At 40.8% G+C, this 24,820-nt stretch overlaps 1 long non-coding RNA gene across 1 annotated transcript in view; it reads left to right on the top strand.

The window, feature by feature from the left end:
• Nucleotides 1-21,025, top strand: part of LOC111549803 — a 191,187-nt gene extending 170,162 nt beyond the window's left edge. The window contains exon 4 of the long non-coding RNA XR_002733829.2: nt 20,851-21,025. This is a non-coding gene — a long non-coding RNA (uncharacterized LOC111549803). The remainder of the gene's footprint in view (nt 1-20,850) is intronic.
• The last annotated feature ends 3,795 nt before the right edge of the window (nt 21,026-24,820 follow it).

Here is a 24,820-nt window from a genome sequence, read left to right as displayed (position 1 = left end):
CTAACACCCTGCAGGTAGCAGAGCCCCATGTACTATTTAAAATGAGGTGTGATCCTATCAAGACCATAACTTGATATATATGTTTTAACGGCATATCCTGCCAAGAAAGATATTAATGAGCTATTGCACCATTTGTTCTGCTGTTGCTTATACACAAATGCTGAGTCCAAATGAGATTCCTTGGGGGTTTGCGATTAAGGCTGGAAATGAATTACCCACATAAGCTGATTTTGTGGAACACGTTCTGTTCTGTGGTGGGAATATCAAAGTTTATTTAAAAAGTGCAGTTGATCAGGCTACCTTTTCTACAGATAGATTTCGTCTAAACTAGTGAAATATTAATGACTCATTTAATTTTCCTGGCTTTTATCTCTCTATCTATGAATCGAGAGCATGTGAGACTTTTGCAGTCCACTGACCAAAAGCAGATGAGGAGCTCCTTTATAACTGTTGAGTGTACATAGATGTTTTGAAGGTGCTGGTCAGGCAGGGTGAGAGCCAAAGGTGTGCCCTTGGCTTCTGAAATCTTGACTTTTAGCTGTCCCCTACCCTTCTTGGTGGTAGACCTAGACATTTTTTCTCCTCAGAAGCTCTTTTCTAGGCAAGACATGAAATCAGAACCCCCCCCCCCCCCCGCCCGCCACAGTTTTTCTTACTTGCAATTTGTTTACACTCACTCTAAACAAAGCAATAATATCCATGAAAGGACAGGTTTGAAAGGCTAGAAACTTAGTACTAACACACATTAAAGTATGCAATTATTACAATTTAAAATATCCTTCTGCACACTATGGTCAAATGCCTCCTGGGGCATGGTGGCCATTCGTTGGGAAACACTGTGCTAAAGGAATCAGCAAAAATGTGTCTGGAATAGTGAAAGTCATTCATTTCATAGTTGTAAATATATTCCAGTGGAACATTTGACAACTGAAGTAACTCCATGGCCTCAATTCACTTCTCTCTTTCTTCCCTCCTTCTTTTTCTTTTTCTGTGCTTTTTTCTCTCTGTTCTCCCCCTTTCACTGATTTCTTTGTAGTTGCCAAGAACGATACCACATTTATTGTCACCATAGACCTTCAGATTAGTTTCTTGTCTGCTTCTTGAGGGCAGGGACTATGCTTGAGCTATGTGGTATCCTCAGAAGCTGCCGCAATGCCTAGCCCAGGGAAGGACTTCAGAAAGGCTATGCTAGGTGCATAGACACTGTCCCTGAAGTCACAGCACTCTGGACTTAATAGGAGAATTGGACTGTAAACCAGAAGTGGCAAATGCTGTGATCTGGGCATGCACAGGCTCCAGTGGTGAGACAAATGGGTGAGGAGTGGTCTTTGGTGCCTTTACGAAGGAGACTCGAGATCCTTCGTGAAGAATGAAGAGATGAAAGAGAGGGACATGCAAGGCAAGAAATAACAGGGAAGCCTGAAAGGGAAGGATGAGTTTAAGGGTTATGAAAAACTTGGTTTGGAAGGTGAAGGTAGGGCTAGGTAGAAAATAAGAACAACAACAACAACAACAATAATAGCAAATACTTTGCATTGTTGGCACTTACAGTGTGCCACTTACTATTTTAAGCACTTCATAAGTACTACTTTCCTTAATCCTCACAACCACCTTGTGAGACTGGAAGTCCCATGTCTCAAAAGTCACACCACTATATTTTAACTCTAAGGAGATAGGATCCCTATTTCATGAGTGAAGGGTGGAAATGATACCAGGTTGCCCAGGTAGAATGGCAAAGTTGGTGGGTTCATAGAAGCACCCTGACTTCAGATTCTATCTTCTTAAGGACTATGTTTCCTGGATCAGAAAATAAGAGTGGAAAGATAAAAAAAAAAAAAAAAAAAAAAAAGGTGGTGTGTACTGAGAACTAAATATCTAATGGCACAATTGCAGAGACTGGGGTGTAGGTTGGTGGTGGAGGCAGGTGTCAATCAGCAAACATTCACCGACACTTCCTATGTGCCAATCAGTGAGTTAAGTATACAGAAAAGTATATAACGTTCTCCTGCCCTTGAGGCTGACACAATCTTTGCCTTAGAAAGGAAACAGATAAGCAGGCAGTGATTCCTCAAAGTGATACAAGTCATGGTCGTTCCATAAAACCATGGTGGGTGGGGATACAAAAGAGAGAACCTGCTTGGAACATGTGTGTGCACGTGTGTGTCTGTCTTAGGCAAAGCTTCACAGAGGGCACACAAAGGAAGCTGAATCTGGAAGGATGAATGAGAGTTTGATAGAAGAGGAATAGAAGCGTTTCTGGCAAAGAGAACGTTGTGAGAGAAAGCAGTGTTGTAAGAGGGCAGGAAGTGTTTGGGAAAGAGAAGTTTAGTTTGGCTGTGTGTCCAGAATGATGGTTGGCACATAGTGGATGCTTCATGGTTTTGAATGAATAAGTGAAAAGATAAATGAATGGCATCAGTGGTAGAGGAGGTTAAGGGGGGTTATTGATGAAGGTCCTGGTAGGCATGGCCATAGAGGGTGGTCTTTATCTTGTAGGCAATGGGAGCCCATTGTGTTTTCTGAACAAAGGAAAAATATAATCAGATTTATGGATTAGAAAACTCATTCTTGCAGCTGTTTTGAGGGCGGAATTGAAGTGGTGAACTTTGCAGTGGTCCAAGTAAAAGAGTCAGTGGGCATCAAGAGGGGGGAAAAGATTTGAAACATACTTGTGGGGAAGAATATAAAGGACAGCAGGGAAGACAGAGGGTGAGGGAGGGGTGGAAGTTAGAAGCATTGGTTGTAAACCATGGCCCAAAGCATTTGACACTTGACCCAGTGTCTTACATATGGACCCATGGGAAACAAAGTCTTCCACTGGGCTTATTCTGTGTCATGTGTCACCACTTATCTATCAAACAGGAAGCCTTAATTGGAGATGAAGATTTAGAAAAGCGGCAAAGTCAGTATTGACAAAATACCAAGAAATTGGCAGCATGTGTGTGTGTATGTGTGTGCATGTGTGTGTTTCAGGTTGGAACACTTAAGAAATGTATTTTGGCAGAAGTGGAGGAACAAGGAGTCTGGGGAAATAAAGCTCTTTTTTACCAGAACTTACTCAGTGCTGGAGTTCATTTATAGGAAAGTGAAGTTCCTATGGAGAGAACAGGGGCCTCTTTCTCAGAGGTCTTGCTCCATCCAGCTTGCTGGGTTTTGGCAGTAGGTGGGGAAGGGCTAATACTGGGAAGGGGAGCATTTGTGGGATCAGAGGCATCACTGTTGATTAAACGTGGTCCATTGCTCTCGTATTTTTACTATCCCCATGTGTCCTTCCTTTCAAACTGGCAGCTACAAGCAGCAAAAGGAAATTGGAGCCTGTGTGATTTTTGCCTCACTGGTTTGAGCTTTGACTTTATTTATGCCTTTAATTTTCCATTTAGCAGATAATTGTTGCTTTGCATTCTGTTTCATGAAACGTCCTGGAATTGAAATTAGATTCTGCCCTTGGACATGCATCTCTGATTCCTGTTGACAGTCCCCATGATATCATCCTTTAAGCTGAGCTCTTTTCAAAGCAGATCAAGCTTCCACGTGTGGAGTTTCTCAGTCTCCTCTCTCTTTTCCATTGCTGGGCTTCTTTGGAGCCACTGCAAACGGTTCACCAGTCTCTTCCAGTCTTGATCCTTTAACACCTGGCTAAATCTTCAAGCAGTCAGCCACAAGGAAGACTGTTCTAGAGGAGAAGAAACGTGGGCTTTGGGGTGGCCACCTTGCTCTGCCACTTGGGTGTGAAGTGACCTTGGAAAATTACTTAACCATTATGGCCTCTGTAAAATGGGAATAAAAAGCAACTTATTCCAAAGATCATTGCAATTATTTAAAATATGATGTCTAAATAATGAAAACATGCCTAGAACCTCATGTACAGTTAGTAAATATTAACTATTGTCAATTTTATAACTTTCTGATTTATAAGGGCTTCAGACAAAGGAGAGGGCATTGGGGGCTTAGTATTTTCATGTAACATTTCTTGGAGATTGCTTTTCTGCAAACAATGAATTAAAAGAAGACTTCTTCGGGGAAGAGAGACTTCATTTAGATCTTGAAGGATGAAAAGATTTGGCTGGACAGAGATGACTCCTTGGCTTGGATTGACATTTCGAAGGCTCTGCCTGGCCGCTGGGTGCTGAGAGGTGTCAGGTGTATGTCTGTTCTCCTGTGCAAAACAATTTATGCTGCCACTGCTCTGCAGCTTGTGGTGCTCTTCTCAATGAGGCTTGCAGGGTTGAGGCCACACTTCCATCTTTACCTACACCACCTCCTTCTTCTCTTATCACATTATCTTCTCTTGATAGGTGTCTCCCCATCCTCTCTCAGTGGGTCCAAACACTAAATTCTTGGGTCTTCAAATGTGGATGTGAATTATATAGCTCATTTTTGCCATCCCTTAGTATTGCCAAATTTTTGTTTTGTTTTGTTTTTGTTTTTTGAGATGTAGCCTCACTCTGTCACCCAGGCTGGAGTACAGTGGTATAATCTCGGCTCACTGCAACCTCCTCCTCCTGGGTTCAAGTGATTCTCCTGCCTCAACCTCCCAAGTAGCTGGGATTACAGGTGTCCGACACCATGCCCGGCTAATTTTTGTATTTTTAGTAGAGACAGGGTTTCACCCTGTTGGCCAGGCTGGCCTCGAACTCCTGACCTCAGGTGATCCACCCGCCTCGGCCTCCCCAAGTGCTGGGATTACAGGCGTGAGTCACCGTGCCCAGCCTGAGTGGTTTTTAAATTGTTCCCTCCCTCTCTCCTTTCCTCCTTTCCTATATCCCTTCTTCTCTCCTTCCTTTTCATCCTTTCTGGTATGATGATCATTTGAATATAATGATCACACCTGGCTTTAATTTCCAACTCTGCCACTTATAAACCACAAGCAAACTTTTCATATCTCCAAACATCTGTTTCCTTCTCTGTAAAATGAGAAAAAATAATTATATACATAGGAATCTCAGGATGATTAAATGTACTAATATATGTCAGGGCATCCTTCAGCATTTCTGACCTAGAATAAAAGCTCAATAAATGCCTTTTTTAGTTACTATTCAACAAGCATTTGTTTGATGAAAAAGTATATATGTATATTTTGTACACACATATATACACATATGCATACAGACATTATATAAATACATATAATTAGAAAAGTGCAGAAGACAATTTGGAGTTTCTCAGACCATTGAGGTCCCCAGGCAAAAAGCTCTGGAGAACAGAACCTCCAAGAGTTTGCTCATCCTGTGCCCTCCCCTGGAATGACATTTTTACTGATACTATTTCTTTTCAAAATGCTATGGATCCAGCAGGGCCTCAGTTAGCCTTACTGCATTGCCTAAGCCTTTCCTCCTGCCTCTCCTTCTCACCACAGTGCCCAGTACAGTGCCTGCAAGCAACAGAAATCTAATACGGACTTCCAAAACTGCATACATTTAGACAAAAATAAATTCAAACTCTGCCACTTATAAACTAGTCAGATTGTAGAAGACTTTATTCCATCACATCAGTTAAAAGGCCAACAGGAACCACATCTCCAGCATTTGCTAGTAGAACTCAGTCAGTGCTGCCCCAGTCTGCACAAGGACTGTGATGGTTCAGGTGAACGAACAATCAGAGACCTTTTGAAGTAAGTGTAAGATCAGATCAAAATTAACAATGGGGAATAACCCACATTTTGTGTGAATTAATTTATAATCATAAATAAGATATATTCCATAGGTAGGAAATAGTCCTTTTTCTGTTTTGTTCACTGCCGTGTCTTTGTGGACCTCACAGCCCTCAGCACTCAATGGACTGTAATAAATAGAAGCAAATGAGTGAATGAAGGAATGAATGGGTAGCTGAAGGAAAATAAGCTGGCTTAAACTGCTACAATTTATTGAGTGCTTATTTGCATGCCAAAAACTTAACATACATTATTTAACCTGAAAAACATTATGGTAGACTCTGTTATTATTTTCATTTTTCCCAATGAGGAAATTAAAGTATAGAGAAGTTTGATCCCTATGCCAAGGCCACACAACCAGGTCTGGTGGTTTTAACCATCAGAATACACAATTAAATGCCTTGTTTTAATCTCAGCAAATGGTAAAAGAAAAAATTAAAACTCTAACATTGTAATTTAGTCTGAAACTGATTAAAATCTCCAGTGGTTGCTCAATCAGGTGGGATATGGTTTCATATTCTGTAGGGCTCTGCCTCAGTTTCTCCATCTGTAAAGTGGAAATGATGAAGCCTGCATTCTCTCTGGGAGGTTATGAGATTTAATTAGGGCAATGGTTATAAAGAGGCTTTGAAGTTAGAAAGTGCTTATTAATATCAGGGCTCATGACTATGTTTCCAAATAGGATATCCTTGTCTTTAAAGCCAATTGCCTGGGATGAGCCCCAAAGGCTCCCCAGAGGGAATGGTAGGAAACATTAGCCTTGGATGCCTAATTCAGTCCATATGGTTTTGCAGCAATTCCATAAGTAAAGAGGAGACTGAATGATCCCATCTCTTTAACGTTCAAGTGTGGGAACATTAAGAGTTTGCTCCTTAATGATTATAACATTCAGGAATGTTGGCACCTTTTCTTCCTGACTTCACGTTATGAAACTCGGGGAGTGTTGAGTAACAGGATGTACGTTCATGCCATTTTCAGTTTCTTTGGGGGTTCATTTTGGGAAACCTTCGTTCAAGCAAGAGCTTCAGTGGTTAGACATGGAACAGCCCTTTAACCTCAGGGCTATTGCCTCCAATGTGGTGTAAAGGTCCTAGTTTGTGGAGTAACAGTTGGATCCTGTTCCTCATCAGTTAGGATTCATTGTTTGCAAATGTGTTCCCCGATGGAAAAGGATTAGATCCTGGATAGTAGGGAACATTATGTTCATATTGCAAAATCTTGGTACAATCTAGTCTTGGGCTGATGGGAGATTTGATGAAGCATTCTTCTTCTTGGCTGAGAATGTCATCGTAGGGCTCAGTACACTGCCGTATCTGGTCCCTTTCCCCTGACACACTCCCATGCACACTGCAAGGCAAAAATTAAATAAATCTTTTTGGTTCTGTTGGAGGTGCCCCAGGGCTATGGGAGGACCACAGAACTCAGATCAAAAAACTGATTTTGCCTTGCTAATGTGTTACTTGAGCAGGTTGTTTTAAATCTGCAGCCTAAGTTTTCTTATCTGATTTGGTAATCATAATATGTGATACTTTTTGTCACCCAGGGTTTTCATAATTATCAAATGAGTCTATATGTCTGCTTCTATCTGTCTGTCTACTGATCAATAAAGAAATGGGAGGCAGTCTAGCATGATGGCTATGATGTGTATTTAAATGCTGTGTGGACTTGGGAAAGTTACTTAACCTTTGTAAACCTCAGTTTCTTCCTCAGAAACAGAGAGCTAAAAATGACAATACCTGTCTCAAAATGTTGCAAAAATTAAATGAGATGATCTGTGTTGAAGGAAATAGCACAAAACTTGGCACAAGATAAGCTTTTGATAAATATTAGCTATGGTCATTATCCTCATTGTTAGAAGAATGATTTAAAAAATTATAAGTTTCTATACATACAGAAAGTATTGTTATTGTTTCAATTTGCTCTCTATTTGGGTAAAAAGCAATTCTGAGGCTTACCAATTGTTCCTTGGAAAAATGAATTATTCACCAGGTTATTGGCTTCAGCACATTTCATCCTCAGCAGGAACAAGAGAAGTGCAAAATCTGCTGGCTGCAGTTGTGGCCCACTTACAGGGGTACACTTGAGGAAACTCAGCTCAGTGAAAATCTGATTGCAACTGTTTCTTGTGAGGTCAATGTCTTTTGCAGATTAGGATCAATGTTGAAAAGATGCCCGGAAAGCGAATCTTCACATATTGAAAGCTCTCTTCATACTTTTTCTTTATAAATGTACAAATACGTTCATCCAGAAACTGAGATATAAAACACACTGGCAAATATAACCAGTAGTTCCAATCACTGCTTCAATGGGAAAATAGTAAGTGTGCTAATAAGATAAACCAAAATTGTAAAAGAGCTAGGTTTTCCTTTGCAATGTGGCATCTTGATACCTAGAAGTAATGCATGCCGACAGAACATCAGAGTCACCTGTGTGGATCTTTAACATACATGCAGAGGTCCAGCTATGCCCCTTAAGCTTCTGATTTGTAAGTCTAGGGTGAAGTGCAGTATGTTTTGTACTTTTGTTTGTTGTCACTCCATGTATGATACTTACGTGACAAACGCTGAAAGGGAAGACAGTAGCATCCTAACTGAACAGAACCCAATCACTAATTTAATAGTTTGACTCAATATTTTGCCTTGACTGTATCTTCATTTGACTGTGCAGATCTTGTTTTCTAGCTCTTAATTTTAAAACTGACTTTTTCTTTCTTTATCAGCCTCTTTGTGCTAAAGAGAAGGAAATGTGGTTGTGGAAAGGGAACAGGTGGCAGGAACATAGCGATGGAAAAAACAGAGAACCCTGATTAGAATACATAGACTACTTTAAAGAAAGTGAAACAAGATTGTATTTTTGGAACCAAAAAGAGGCAAGGAATTCTGAAGAGTGAGTTTTCAGATAATGAATATGCAGCTACTGAATTATGAAGGCTGGAGTTATGAAAGTCTGTTACTTTACTCAGTTGTGATTAGTAAGATCTGATCTGCTTAAAATAAAACACATAGATGCATATTCCCAAAGTGGTTTCAATAAAAAGAACAGCAGAATCAAAATCTATAAATGTGGTTTCCCTGCAGAACCCAGTGGACTGTCTGTGTACAGGTATGGTAGACAGTTTCCAAGATGGCTTCACCTACACTGCTCACTTCAAGAGGTGGAGTCTTAAATCTAGGCTGACAGTAGTGATTGTTTAATAGAATGTGGAAGAAATGACATCCTGGGACTTTCAAGGCTAGGTCATAACAAGTCTTACAGTGTCTGCCTGAATCTCTTAGAACACTCACTTCTGGGAAGCCTCAGAACCCACCTGTCATGTGGGGAGAAACCCAAGTGACATGGAGATGCCATGTGTAGTTTCTCTGGTTGACAGTCCCAGGTGAACAGCTGAACTTTGCCACAACAGCCACATGAATGAGCCTTTTTGAATGTTTCTGTTCAACGTAGCCCTTGGATGACTGTATCCATGCCAGCATTCCAGCCAATACCATGTGGATGAGAAGAATCACCCAATGAACTTCTGGAATTATGAGACAGAATCAACTACTTTTCTAAGCTACGACATCTTGGGCTGGTTGTCAATGCGGCTATAGATTACTTAAAGAACCTGCTCACTATCCTATATTTGCAAGTAATGGGGATATATTAAATTGGTTGATTTTGCATATTTATCTCTGTCCACATAACCAGCCAGCCAGCCACTCTTCCACCCACCATCCTATCTATCCAACTATTTCTTAACAACTTATTGTACATCTACTATGAAAAGGGCAATGGGAGACACAAGTTTATTCTTTCATATTATTTAGAATTTACTATTGCCAGATATTGATCAAAGAATTGTGGACACACAGGCAAATGAGCTGAAATCAATGGAATAAGACATATATGGTACCTGTTCACACTCCAGTGGGGGGAAGATGAAACGCACAAATATATTTAAAAAAATAAATGGTGTCATTTAAAATAGTGCTACAAAGGAAATAAAATATGATTACGGGATAAAGATTTTCTGAGGTACCAGCTAAGTGTGCCGGTTGTACAAAGGATTGCTGAAGAAGGGTTCCCTAAGAAGCGACATTTGAATGGCAAAAAAGACAGCTGTGTAAATAACTGCGGTATAGGACGCACTTTTAAAAAAGAATAAACAAAATACAGGTCCCGAAAAGGGAATAAGCTTGGTATGGAGGAGGAACAGAAAAAATGCCAGTGTGGTTGGCACATTTTAATAAGGACAACAGGAGAGGAAAGGATGGAGAAGTAAAGGGGAATAAGAGCACGTAGAAATGTAATTCAGAATATATCGAGGAGAGATTGTTCAATTTTAAGCAAGAGAGAAATATGATTTGAATGCGTTTCCAGATCACTCTTGTGGCTGGGTGTAGAATGAACTGTCAAGGAGCAAGAGGTGAAGCAGGGAGATGGCTAGGAGGCTCTTGCAGTGGTCCAGGAGAAATTTGGTGATAACATGCACCATCTGGTAGCAGTGGAGGTTGCCAAAAATGATGCTACTCAGAATATATCTTGGAGGCAGAATCAATAGTATTTGCTGATGGTTTGAATGTGAAGTGAAGTGTTAGGAAGAATTAAGGATGATTCCTAGTTTTATAGCCTGGGCAACTGAGTGAATAGCACTATTATTAAAGGAGATAAAGTAGATTGGAGAGAAGTAAATGTGAAGTGGAAGTGGGAAAGTTCTGCTCTGGCCTTGGTAAATTTAAGATCACTAGGCATGCTAATGAAGGCGTTCAATAAACAGCTGGAAACACAAGCCTGATAATCAAGGGAGAGTTCCCAACTAGAGTAGTCAGCACACAGATTTGATTTAAAGCCATTGATTGTTTCCCCAGAGAGAGTGCACAGTGCGTATAAGCCAAGCACATTACTACATTTAAAAGTTGTGAACAAGAGGAGGACCCAGCAAAGGAGATTCAGAAGGAGTAGCCAGGCAGGCAAAAGCAGAACTAGGAGAATGTGTGGTCACAGAGCCAAATGAAAAAAATGTTTCAGAAAGGGAGGTGTGCGCAATTGTCAAATGAGGCTTAGAAGTCAGTAAACTGGGGCCCATCGGATTGGGCCAGATGGAGGATGTTGATGAGCTTCACAAAAGTAGTTTTATTGATGTGGTGGAGACAAAATCTGATAAAATCAGGTTAAAGAGAGAAAGAGAGGTGAAGAGTTGGAAACAGACAGCAGAGTCAACCCTCAATAAATTTGTCAGTAAAGAGAAAAAACTAAGGCAGTTGTTGGAGGGGGACATGAGGTTAAGGAAGTTGTTTTTTTTTTTTTTTTTCTTTTAAGATAGAAGGATATATTTATATATCAGCATATGTATCTTTTAATTAGAGGAGAAATCGCTGATTTAACAGATAGGTAAAAATTATGTAACACGAAATTAGAAAAGTTAGAAAACTACTTTGAAACTTTTGAAAATTTCGGTAGATTTAAAGGAGCTTTATTGATCCTATCTGTAGTAGGAGATACTGAGTTTTTTCCCCTGCCTTTCCAACATTCAGACACATGCACCTATATATACACCAATAAAAGGGAGGAACGATTGGTATGAAACCTATGAGATCATTCGAAATGCAAAACGTTTGAGTATATGAGAGATGATACGGTCCTGGCTTAGATAGGAGCGGGAACTGGTCATATATACAGATAGGTAAGGATTGTTTCTGCCTTTCTCACTGTAGATCTAAACGGCTCCATTCAGCCTGGTCCAATTATAATGCCCCACACTCTGCGCTTTTCTGATTTGTCCAGGGATGAGCACATGGCCTAAGCCAGGCCAATCAGCATCTCTCTCTATGGTTTCAAACAGGAACTGAAGGAGGCAGTGTGTTCATCTCCACCTTAGAATGTGCTTCTAGATCAGCATCTGGCATGGTCCGTGTTGCATGGAAGATGCATATCTCAATAGAAGGTGATGAAGTCAGCACATCGATAGAAGCATAGCTGAGAGATGAAACGACAGAAAGCCCTGATAGGTTTTTTGCTCTGGCAGAAACCCATCATACAGCTTAGACCCATCTCCCCACATTTTGTGTTTTAGAGGAACCAGTAAGTTCCTGTTTTTTTGCATAAACTAATTATAGTTAGGTTTCTATTGTTTGAAACTTAAAGAATCTTGATAACAGCCCATCCCATGAAGAAGAAACTCCTAGCACATGTAGAAACAGCCATCCTTCCCAACCTAATGATCCATTACTTCTGCAGGGAATGCCTTAAGTATGTGAGAGTCGCTATTTCTACTGACAAGTTTACTGGGATAGTCCAATCTGACTTTTCTTTTAGATTCTATTTAAAGCTGTGATAATCAGTATCTGATATTTGGATTTGGATAAGGAAATTCTATCTGAAAACCACCACCAACCACAAGGCTGTGGCTAAGAGGAGACAGCAGCGTCAGCATTGGATAAGTGTTGCAAAGGAAAATCAGCAGCTGTCTCCCCCTTGATATTTTATTCACGTTCAGTACTGGACAGAGAAGGTGGAAACTAGTAGTCTAAACTGGTCTGGGAAAGTAGAAATTCCTTGACTTGGTGTTTTAGTCGTTTTGGGCTGATATAACAAATTACCATCAGTTGTGTGGCTTAAACAATAAACTTTTATTTGTCACAGTTATGGAGGCTGATAATCCAAGATCAGGGTACCAACATGAGCGAGTTCTGGCAAGGGACCCTTTCCGGTTGCAGATTGATGACTTCTCACTGTCTTCACAGGGCGGAGAGCTAGAGCGCTCTCATGGGGCCTCTTTTATAGGGGCATTAATACCATTCATGAGAGCTCCAGCCTCATGACCCAATCGCCTTCCAAAGGCCTCATCTCCTAACACCATCACTTTGAAGGTTAGGATTTCAACATATGAATTTTAGGGAAACACAAACCCTTAGTCTATAACACTTAGCCTGAATGCCTGAGTGTGTGTGCATTTGTGTCTCTAAGTCAGGGGCGAGTGTAGATCCTAAAATCACCCCCGGGGTCATTGAAGAGGTGTCCCAAGGGAACAAGCTGCCTGGGGATCAGGGTGATGCCAGCCAGCCTTCACCTTTAGTGCTCATAGTAAGCTCTCATTTCACTCTGGCCTAATCAATACAAGAAAAAATGTTCTTTTTTCCAGCCCTATCGTTGGAAAATTAAGAGTAACTTTTTAACAGAAAATGGGAGCTGGTACTTATTTTTAAAGGGTAGTGTGGCTGGCACATTTCTGTAGTAGCCAGCTGTCAGAGGGACCATCGTAGGGCAGCACAGCCAGGAACCTTGGGATCATCTTCTAAAATCAAGTCATCAGATCCTGGTCTCCTTTAGATTTCTTAGATCAGACTCTGACCTGGCCCAAATCTGATCTCTCAGCATTGTTCAATCTTTACATCCTTGAAAATCTGTATGTATCTCCGTATCTTTCTTTTTTCATTTTTCTTTTTTTTTTTTTTTTTGAGACAGAGTCTTGCTGTGTTGCCCAGGCTGGAGTGCAGTGGCGAGATCTTGACTCACTGCAAGCTCCACCTCCTGGGTTCAAGCGATTCTCCTGCCTCAGCCTCCCGAGTACCTGGGACTACAGGCGCCCACCAGCATGCCTGGTTAATTTCTTGTATTTTTAGTAGAGACGGGGTTTCACCATGCTAGCCAGGATGGTCTCGATCTCCTGACCTCGTGATCTGCCCGCCTCGGCCTCCCAAAACTGTTTTCCACCATGGGGTACATTTGCTTTGAAAATCACCTCATGGTTCCCCTCCTGCCCAGCTCCCTGTGAACTTTATCTGGCTGACTTCTGGTCACTTTTTGTTATTCCTCCTAATGTCTCACATCTGCCACCAATTCTTCTTTCCTGTCTTGGCCTTGGTTTCTTCCTTTTCTCTAGGTTTCAGTGAAACTTCTTCATGTTTTAATATGATCATTTGCTTGTAGAGTTATCTTCAGATGTTTCCCTTTGAACTTGATGAGGAGAAACTAAGGAAAAATGGACTTTTTCTGAATAGTTTGTGTCCCATGTGCCCAGACTCGGGGGGGGCACTAACGTCAGCCTATTGGGTGATTATCTTTCTGAAAATGCAGCATTGAGGTACACTCCTGTGCGTAAGAGCAGAGATTCATGTGTATTCCAATTTGCAGTCATCTTGGGAGTAGGTGACTCCTGGAGTGGCAAGTGAGGACTTGGGAAGTGAGTGTGATTCTGGACTCTGAGAGGAATGCCTTCTTTTGTGGGTATCGGGTACAAGGAGGAGTCACAGTTTGGCTGCATTTAAATGCAGTGGATTTAACTAGAGAGATTTCAGTGGGAAGAGCATGCTATGTCTGGCCCCATTGAGAGAAGCTAGGAGTGCGATGACAAGCCATTCCAGCATTTGCCAGGGAAGGCCAGAGCAGGGATCATGGTTATCCTATTGTTAGTGTCCCTGAGCCTTTAAAAAAAAAACTTAAGAAACAATTACATTTGGTTCTCTCTTCGGCTGTGTGGAGTTAAATAGGAAGACATTGTGCATGCTTGGTATGAAGCAAGGGAGGAGTGAGCTGAGGAGTCCTCCAAGGTCAGACAGGGTAGTAGCAGCAGTAGCCACCAGTGGAACGCTTGGAGTCTGTGCCCACTGGAGCAGTTGTCTCTCAAGGATCCCCAGTAGCAACCCAGAGGCAGGAGGAGGCAAATATGAGCATTCTGTTCTTTCACATATACAAGACAGCCCTGGAAATTTTAATTTCTGCAGTAAAGTGGTTGGGAGTCTGTTCCACCATAATTTGGGTTACTCGATTATGGTTTCATTTTATTGATTTAAATCAGTGTCTCTCAACTGGGGGTGTCTTGGAGTGTCTCCGCAGGGGACATGTGGCCATGTCTGGAGACATTTTTGGGTGAGGGTAGGGACGTTATTGGCATCTATTGGCTAAAGGCCACTAAACACCTGCAGGAAAGTGTTCCCGGCCCCAACAAAGGACGATCCAGTGCAAATGCCAATAATACTGACAAATAGTTCCTGACTTAAAAGAAACTGAACAAAGAAGCATTGGAATCAAAGCAGTTCCAGCTCCCTTTCATCCAGCTACTCTTAGGACTGCTTAAGCCCCGCTCTGCAATCTCTCACAGGCTGCAGGAGAAGCAGCTTTCTCAGTTTCTGCAGGAACGCAGCTTCTTCATGGCAGAGCTGAATATAGAACCTGCCAAGGAGAGATGCAACCTTGTTTACATTCTTGTTGGCAGCTAATGAAGAAGCTGCTGTGTACTCAAGCTATTATCTAAACCAAAAATAACACATGAAAATGATTAATTTCATCTAAAAATAAGCAGGCGCTATGCTATGTCAGCCATGGTAATCAGGCTCTGAGCTGATTGTACTGCAGCATTGGAGTGGAACTTGGAAACAAAGGGAGAAACAAATTTGAGCTCATAGTAATCATCTCCTACTGCCTTTTCTTTTCTTCCTGCTGTTTCTTCCCTTTTCTCTTCCTACTCTGTTATTTTTCTTTCTCTTTCTTTTCCACATTTTCCTTGTTCTCTATAGTTTCTTCCTCCTCTCTTCTTGCCCTTCTTTTACAAACGCTCCCCACCCTTATTTCATTATTACCAGTATTATCCTCAGACTGCAGTGGATCCATCCCAGTTGCTTAGAGCACAGTTTCCTACAGCAGTGCCTGTCTCTACTTGTAGCTCATAATATAATGTTAGGCGGTGAGTAAATGATCATTAATTGTGAAGGACCAAAATTATTTTAATGTTTTAATTAAAAAATTACTGCATATGATCTATTATTGCATGAATATTGGTGCTCAGTTAGGATCAGATCAAAGGTAGGTATTTAAGCCAGAAAAAATATTCCAATTTTTAAAAAATTATACTGGCTTACATTAGGAAAGGTTATATGCAGTTCCTGAAAATTGACCATTTTGACTTATAAAAATGATAACTTCATATGATTTCACCTAATAGAATAAAACTCATGTTTCTCAGCATATTCAAAGTTGTTTACAATCTGGCCCCTATTTGTCTTCCAATTCTGAATTTACAGTTTCCCCCTAGATAAAATCTAGGCTTTGATAGATCACTGAATGTTTATCAAATATCAGCTGTAAAGTAGGAACTGGAGTAGGTCCTAGTGATGCAGATATGATTGAGATCAACAGTTTGTCCTCGAAGGGCTTAGTCTCCACAGGAGGAGACAGGCTCGTGGTTTCAGGTAAAATGTATGAAGTATTGAGATGCCGTTTTAACTGCAATGTGGTTTTTATTGCTACTTAGAGATATTTGGGATAGTGTCATGGAGATTTTTGGTCATCACAGTGATAAGGAATATCATTGATATTTAGGGAGTGAAAGTGAAGAATACTAAACGTTCTACAATGCATAAAACAATCCTATTCAATTACTCAGTGAAGGACCAACCCACCCTACTGCCAATGGCAGCCCCATAAGAGAAACTAATGGGGGTTACTACTGGGAGCAAAGAGGAACAACGCAAAGCAGTATCTTGCCAAATTTGGGAGTTCAGAAAAGTCTTATTGGAGGAGGTAGCATCTGAACTGAGCCTTGAAGGACGAGGATGATTGGGTTTGTGAAAGTGCTAGGAAGAGGAAAAAACAAAGTTATTTCAGGAGTCCTCATCAGCTTAGTCTCTTGTTGATTTCTCTCTTGGCTCCTGCTGTGTGATGACTCTGTATGCATCTCCCTCTCTCTAAGGGAGATTTCATCTCTGTCTGCAGAAATTGTTCTCATCCTTCAATAAGTGGCTCATGTCCTATTCCCTTTATAAAATCCCCTTATTGACTCAATTGAGGGTAATTTCTTCCTAGGCCTTTTGACCTCAACAATGCTCATTGCCTTCATACTTTTCTTTCTTTCCCTCCTTGGTTGTAATTTTTTTGAAAGGAGAGCACTGTTACCTTTTTTTTTTTTTTTTTTTTTTTTGCATGTGGTAAGTGACATCTAACAAATAATATTTTATTTGTCTTACAATATCTATATTAGCAATACTTTTTTTTAAAGAGTAAAAGCATATTTATCAAATTTGCTTCTCAGAATGGCTCAATTAGGCAGTTTCACAGGTACCTTAATCCTATCATGTAGGTCAATAATTTTCAGCTTGGGACAATTTTCCCTTCCAGGGGATATTTGGTACAGTGTCTGGGGACATTTTTTATTATCATGTGGGAAAGATGCTACTGGTATCTAGTGCACAAGGGCCAGCAATGCTACTAAATCTTCTACAATACAAATGACACCTTCCTACAATAAAGAATGATCTGATCTGAAATATCAACAGTGCTGAGGTTAAGAAACATTGATGTAAGTTAAGAAATGCAAGTGACTTACTGAAGGCTACGCAACAAATTGATGGCAGATCAACCAGAACTTAGGACATCAGGACAGTGAAGAGCTGAAGAAAGGATGCACCGTGGCGCTAGGTAATCTGGCTTCCAGTTTGACCTGCTTACCAGAAAGTTCCTGACTTTCATCTCACATTCCTGCTTTGTCCTCCATTGCTCCTTCTTGCCAGAGTTTGAGTCTCCAATTGCCAAGCTGCTTTATTTTGTGTATGTTCTTTAACCTATTTCCTTTAACCTCTTAAGCCTGAGTTTCTCTATCTATTCATAACTTAATAAAATTGGCATCATAGAATAGTTGACAGAATAACTGTAAAGGCATACATGGAAAGGTAGAGGTGATGTTTACCATTAACACACTATGCACTGGGCTCAGTTCTATGCCAGTTATAGGTATTAAGTCACTTACCCCTCACCATAGCCCTGTGAGGAACTACTATTACTCCAATTTTACAGATAAGACAACTGAGCCACAGGGAGGTTAAGGAACTTAAAGGATCACTGCTAGTTAGGTGGTGTAACTGAAATTAGAACTCTGAATCCAGGTGCTTACTCACTATACGTATACATACTATACACTACATATTACTATCTGGGCACCACTTTTGCCTTCCCATGGTTCCCCCATTTTACTCCTGTCCTCCCACTATTAAATGCTTACATACTGTGTGGGGAGAAGGTACCTGGCTCAGAACCCACACTTCTGCTTTGTGTACCTTCCTTTGGGCCTAAGCTGGGTATCCAATTGCTAGGTTATTTCTACTTGGTCTCTGTATCAGTAAGACCCAAGTTGCAACCAGCTGTAGCCATCCAAAAGGTAAGCAAGGAAAAGCAACTGGCTCAGACTCACTCAGCTGACCACAGGGGCTTTCAGGGTATACTTGTTTCCTAGCTGGGGCATCTTTAAACCACACTACAAACTAGATGGCTTAAAACAACAGAAATTGTATTGCTTCATAGTTCTGGAGACTGAAAGTGTGGAATCAGGCACTCAACAGGGTCATACTCCTTCTGAAACCTATAGGGAAATCCTTCTTTGACCCTTCTTAGCTTCTGGTAATGGCCAGCAATCTTTGACGTTCCTTGGCTTGTAGATGCATCACTCCATCTGTGCCTCTCTCTCACAGGACACTCCCTTTATATGTGTCTTCATGTGTTGCTCTCCCTGTGTGTGTGTCTCTGTGTGCTCTCCTCTTCCTATAAGGAGACCAGTTGTATTGGGTTAGGGGCCCACACCAGTCCAACCTCACTAAATTCATTACATTTGCAATGACCTTATTTCCAAATAAGGTCACATTCTAAAGTATTAAGGGTTAAGATTTCAACGCATCTTTTGGGGAGGGGAGGGCGGAGGTGGGAGACACAGTTCAACCTGTAACTCCAGGCAAACTCTTCTGTCTTTGTCAGTCTCATGGAAGTTGGGCTCCGCTCAGTGCTTGGCCACCTCTGAATCTCATTCTGTCTTCCTGAGGCTCTCTTTGGAGGATGGATACTTCCTTTGCAGCTTCTTAATCTTCAAGGAAATGAGGTATCGCATGTCCTTGTCAGAATCCCTGCTATTTCATACGTTAGTTGATCCAAATAAATGAGCTCTTGAATAAATACCATCTGGCCCTGCTGAGTCACTTTCTCAGTGGCCCTGTCTCTGCCTCCCATCAGAAGCATCCGTCTCTATTGATGTCACGATTACCAGACTTCGTGGGCAGAGCACAGCTTCCTTCCCTCTTGGATCCCTGCATCACGGTCCTGAGAGGTACCTCCCGTGGGTTATGAGCCAGCTCTCTCAAATGTAATGCTCCTTCTCAGTGTCCCTAAAAGTAATGTTATAAAGAAGACTCGTTCTTCTTTTTTCTTCTCTTATTAAAATATATGCTTTTAAGTAAATCAAAGCCTTTTACTTATTACAACAACTTTCGTGAAAGTTAAAATAGAAGAATATTCACCCATATTCTCCCCATGGCTAACAGAAAAGAACTGTCAGAAACTTTCTATCTCATTTTTAGTCAGATGCAGGCATACTTTTACATTAATTGCAGCATATATACAATGTAGTCTGTTCTACCTTTCTACTTTCATATTATTTTTAAAGGAATTTGTATGTTACAACATGGTCATTTTAATGACTATAAGGTATTTCCTTTGGGTTCATTTACCATAACTTAATACATCAAAATGTATTATCAAACATTTAGACTTTGGGAACTTTTTAGTACTTTAAATAACACACTGTAAATATCTTGCAATGAATTTATTTGTACAAGTTTTTCATTTTTTTTTTTTTTTTGTCGTTGTTGTTGTTGTTGTTGTTGTTTTTAATTGATGCCTTCAGATGAAGCCAGGAGAATTCCTTTGTCAAAGGGCATGATTATATTGGCTCTTTGTTTATTTTACTAGTTTGGTCTCCAAAATGATTTTTCCAATGTGTGTGTGTTTCTTTTTCCCTACAGTCTTACTAGCACTGAGCTTTGTAATTTTAAATTTTCTCTAAAATTATTTTAGTGGGTAGAAAAGAATAGTTTAATTGTCTTAACTTGCCTGTCTTTGCTTAGCAGTGAGAACAAACACCTTTACACTGCATCTTATTGTCTAACCCTCTGATGCATGTAAAAACTATTGGCCTCTGCTTCCTCAGACCTAGGTTATCTCTGGCAATGAACCTTTTGCCAGCAATCAACACCTTCAACAAGAATAAGCAACATGTCTCCCAGACTCCTCTTCACATATCTCCCTTTCTAGTGAGATATTTAGGAGCTCAAGTAGCTGTGGGTGGTGGAGTTGTCTATGAACTTCAGCTCCGTTCTTTCTGTAACCCAGGCTTTATGGACCACAGGGACAGGAAAGAACAGCTTATATCATTAGCAGATGCTTCATTGACTGGGGGATAAGAGTAGGGAGGTAATCACTCAAACTCTTTCTGCAATGCTGACTACAGGATGTTATTAGAAAGAGCAGATGGGGTATGGGTGGTTTGAATCAGGAAGCTGAAAACCCTAGTGTTAAGTGTCCCCAAAATACACTAGCATCAAAGGCAGACTTGTGGATTCCAGTAAACTATATTCGGAATACCAACATATAATGAAGTTTTGCTGGGAAGCAGGAGGAATAAAAAGAGAAGGAAGATGTGAAGGAGGGATTTAGGCATCTTTTGGACCCTTGGCTATACCAGGGGTCGGCAGGCTTTTCTGTAAAGGTCACATAGTAAATATTTTAGGTTGCAGGCCAGAAGGTCTGTCACAACTACCCAGCTCTGCAACAGCAGCACAAAAGCAACCCGAGATGATATTTAAATAAAGGGGTGTGGCTGTGTTCTAAACTTTATGGACACTGAGATTTGAATTTCATCTACTTTTTGATGTGTGACAAAATATTATTTATCTTTTGATTTTTTTTGTTGACCATTTGAAAATGCAAAAGCCATTTCTGGCTCACAGGTCATATACATAAAAGCATTGGGCTAGACTGGGTTCAGGAGATGAAGTTTGCTGACCTCTAGGCATAACTATCAAAGAAAAAAGAATGGTGTTATAAAGTGGCTTTCAATCTTCTTTCAGCAGAGACATTTATAAACTCCTACATATAAAGTAGATGAAAGTATCTCTGCTGTGGTTTAGCAGAGGACAGCCCGAAGACTGCGTCCTAGCCTCTTTCTTCCCCTTTCTCTGCTCCGCCCCACACCTAAGGCAGCTTCTGGATTATCTCTGCTGTGGAACACAGGCTGACCTAGAAATCCTGAGGTGGGAGTTTACTTGTTCCTCTGCTACCCTGAGCACCTTGCATGGGACGGGTTTTCATTAAGCTTATTAACCCAATTAGTGGATAGAGGACTGTCCAGCAATCTTTGAGATCTTAGGTTGGTTTCTGTAGCTCACTGGTTTCCGTTTCTTCTCCAGAAATCAAGCTGGAGATGAAGAGAGAAGGATGGAATGATCTCCGAAGCCTCTTCCAGCTTTTTCAAGATTCCATGTTGCATATTCTCCAAGATTGGAAGGGTGCTGGCTCATTAAATTTGACAAATATAAGGCCTAGTCTTGGCTTCACTCAACTAATTGGTACTTTTTTTTTTTCTCAAACTCTTGCTCCTGAATTGATTAAACGTAATTGAAACTCATACAATAAAAAATGTGGGTGTGGTAATGGGAATGTATTGAAGCTAAATTATCTAGACTTTCTGATTGCACTAATTAAAAAGCATTGAAATGTTTCTTCAACTGGAAGGTCAGTTCCTTGAAGTTAGAAATGATGTATTTTTCCTTATTTATACAGCTGATAAGACCCTGATCATAGTAGATGCTTTAAAAATGTTTTTGATGGGAAGACATTTATGCTGCCAACAAACATATGAAAAAAAGCTCATCATCACCGGTCATTAGAGAAATGCAAATCAAAACCATAGTGCAATACCATCTCACACCAGTTAGAATGGCGATCATTAAAAAGTCAGGAAACAACAGATGCTGGAGAGGATGTGGAGAAACAGGAACACTTTTACACTGTTGGTGGGAGTGTAAATTAGTTCAACCATTATGGAAGACAGTGTGGCAATTCCTCAAGGGTCTAGAACCAGAAATACCATTTGACCCAACAATCCCATTACTGAGTATATACCCAAAGGATTATACATCATTCTACTTTAAAGACACATGCACACATATGTTTCTTGCAGCACTATCCACAATAGCAAAGACTTGGAAGCAACCCAAATGCCCATCAATGATAGACTGGATAAAGAAAACGTGGTACCTATACACCATGGAATACTATGCAACCATAAAGAAAGGATGAGTTCATGTCCTTTGCAGGGACATGGATGAAGCTGGAAACCATCATTCTCAGCAAACTAACACAGGAACAGAAAACCAAACACTGTATGTTCTCACTCATAAGTGGGAGTTTAACAATGAGAACACATGGACACAGGGAGGGGAACATCACACACTGGGCCCTGTTGTTGGGTGCGGGGCAAGGGGAGGGATAGCATTAGGAGAAATACCTAATGTAGATGATGGGTTGATGAGTGCAGCAAAGCACCATGGCACGTATATACCTATGTAACAAACCTACACATTCTGCACATGTATTCCAGAACTTAAAGTATAATTAAAAAGTTTTTGATATTAATATTAACAGCTACCCCTCCAGCCCCTTGCTGGCTCTTCTACCAGTCCACTTTCTCTTCTTCAAATATACCAAGTTCGTTTCTACCTTAGAGCCTTTGCTTTTCCTCTTCCTGGAACTCCCTACTTCTAAGTCTTTATACAGTTCACTATCTCTGTTCATTCAGGTTTTGGTTTTCATAGCATCTCCCCAAAAAGTTTTCCCTAGACACCCTACACAAAAAGGTCATCTCTATTCTCTATGACTACCCTGTGTGATAGCCAGCATTCATGGTCTTACCCTCGTGTAGTCCCGTCTTTCACTGAACTAGGGTTGGTTTGTTTTACCACCTGCACGTGGCAGAAGCTATAACTTCTAAGATTGGGTTATAAATGACTACGACTTCCATCTTGGGTGTTCACTGTCTCTTTTGGGTTACTTGCTGTTGGGAAAGCCAGCTGCCATTTTTGGAGAACATTAGTCCTCCATCTGATGGAGAGGTCCATGTGGGAAGGACTTGAAGTTTCCACCAGTGGAAAATTGAGCCCTGCTAACAACCACAGTGTAAGTTTGGAAGAGGTTCCTTTCCCAGTTGAGCTTTCAGATGAGGCTGCAGCCCTTTCCAACAGCTTGAATACAACCTTGTGAAAGATCTTGAACCAGAACCATCCATCAAACCATTCCTGATTTCTAACTTACAGAGACGATGCTATAATAAATATTTGTTGTTTTGAACTAAGTTTTGGGGTAGTTTATTGCTAATAGATAATTAGTATACTCTGAATTACTTTTTGTCATTCTTAATATTTTTCCAAAATTTCCTTATTGACCGATGTAGTGAATGGGGAAGGTGGAATCATAAATAAGTAATTTGCCACACATATTGTAAGTACAATGAGAGAATTATGTTTGAGTAAATATAGACCAGAGGTTCTCAAAGGGTGATCCCTGGGCCAGCATCATCAACATCACTGAAAATGTAATAGAAATGGAAATTCCTGGGCTTCTTGCTAGACCTACTAAGTCAGTAACTGGGAACGAGGCCCAAAAACCTACATTTTAACAAGTTCTTCAAGTTATTCTTATGTACACTAACATTTGAGAGCTACTAGTATAGCATTATGAGAGCATGAAGGAGGTCTAAGACTGAAAAGTGGGGCCTCACGGATGACTTTCTGGAGGAGGTTACAACTGAACGAAGTATGTAAAGATTATTTAATTCTAAGCCCCTAAGATGAGTGTAATATCAGTAGAGTTATAGAAGTAAAAAAATTTTGGTCTTATAAAAAATTACAAAGGTGATTCTGCTCAACAGTACAACAGGAAGTCTTCCTAGTAGGGTAGACAACTATGTAGGTGAGAGTTTTCCAAGAGAAGGAAGGGAGGAGAGAATTTCGGCAGCAGGAAAGAAACTTTGTGAGAGAAAGCCAAAAAGAAAGGGGCCCGCGGTGACTACACTAAAATGTCATTAAGCTGTGGGCAGCAGCAGGTGATGAAGCTGAAAATGTAGGTTGGAATTAAATTGCTCCAAGCTGGGCTAAGGATTTGGTGTGCGGACAACAAGATAAGCATAGAATTCCCTGAATTCTAACATTCTGAGAGCAGATGGCAGGATGGCATGCATCTCTGAAATGGCAGGGAGGCACCTGTAACAGGAGGCCATCAAGGTGAGTGGAAGGAAAGGTAGCTGTCCTCTTCCCCTTCACTGACTGCACTGCCTCTGGGGCTGGAGGCCTCCTTTGTCTGCTGAGATGACAGGCTTTTCCAGTCCTTCAGGCAGAAATTGCTGGCAGGTTTGATCACAAAGGGCAGGTTGTTCTTGGGACTAAGAAAGACAAAGAGAGCATTTCCTTGTAGCCAGGAGGCAAATCTTGCTTCTCACACCAAGACTAGCTTTGCCCTTCTGTCTCTCCCAGGTGCTCCTTCTCCAGCAGAAAACCCTACCTGCCACTCTCCCTGCAGTTATTTGACTAGAGTAGGACCAGGTGTATTTCATGTCACTTGCCTTTTGGGTTAGTGATGTAGAAGTGACTTCCCACAGTATGATTAATATGGCCTGCCCTTCTTTGAAGCCACTGGGACTGTGTTGTGTCCAGAACAAAGAGATTGGAATAACCAAACTGTATTTGCAGCCTGAGGTGCTAGGGGTGGCTTAAAGCTGGTTCATTAAACACGGATTTGTCTTTCACATATAGGTCTACATGGTTGTGTTCCTAAGGAGGTAGGTGGCCGCTTTGTGGAGATACTTTGCACCCTGGGATGTAAGCCTCACATTTATTAAAAGACACTAAGTGCTTGTTGAAAGAAAAACAGACTGACTAACAATAAACGAATACATGAATGCTGAGGTTAAAAGAATTTGGATTTTGAAACCAGACAAAACTGGGATCAAATTCTAGCTCTTGTCATTTATATAGGTCATATTGGTCAAGTTATTTTGCTTTCAGAGTATCTATTTTCTTATCTGTATAATGCTGCTATTTGAAAGGTTTTTAAGAACAAAGAAAAATCAGGCATATAAATGTATTCAGCATGATACATAGGACTCCATTGGCACTTCCAAAATGATGAGTTTCTTATAAATTAGTGGTTTTTAATCATGGCTGAATCTTAGAGTCATCTGGGGAGCTTTTAAACCCCCTGACACCTGATTCCCACCCTAGACCAGCTGAATCAGAATGTCTGAGTGTGGAGACTGAGGATGAGTATTTTTCATAAACTGCCCAGGGTGATTTGGATGCACAAGAAGGTTAAGCATCGCTGCTT

The sequence above is a fragment of the Piliocolobus tephrosceles genome, chromosome 7 (genome assembly GCF_002776525.5).
Source record: "Piliocolobus tephrosceles isolate RC106 chromosome 7, ASM277652v3, whole genome shotgun sequence".
Lineage (NCBI taxonomy): Eukaryota > Metazoa > Chordata > Mammalia > Primates > Cercopithecidae > Piliocolobus > Piliocolobus tephrosceles.
Note: the sequence above shows the minus strand (reverse complement) of the source record. Positions and strands in the feature narration are given on the sequence as shown.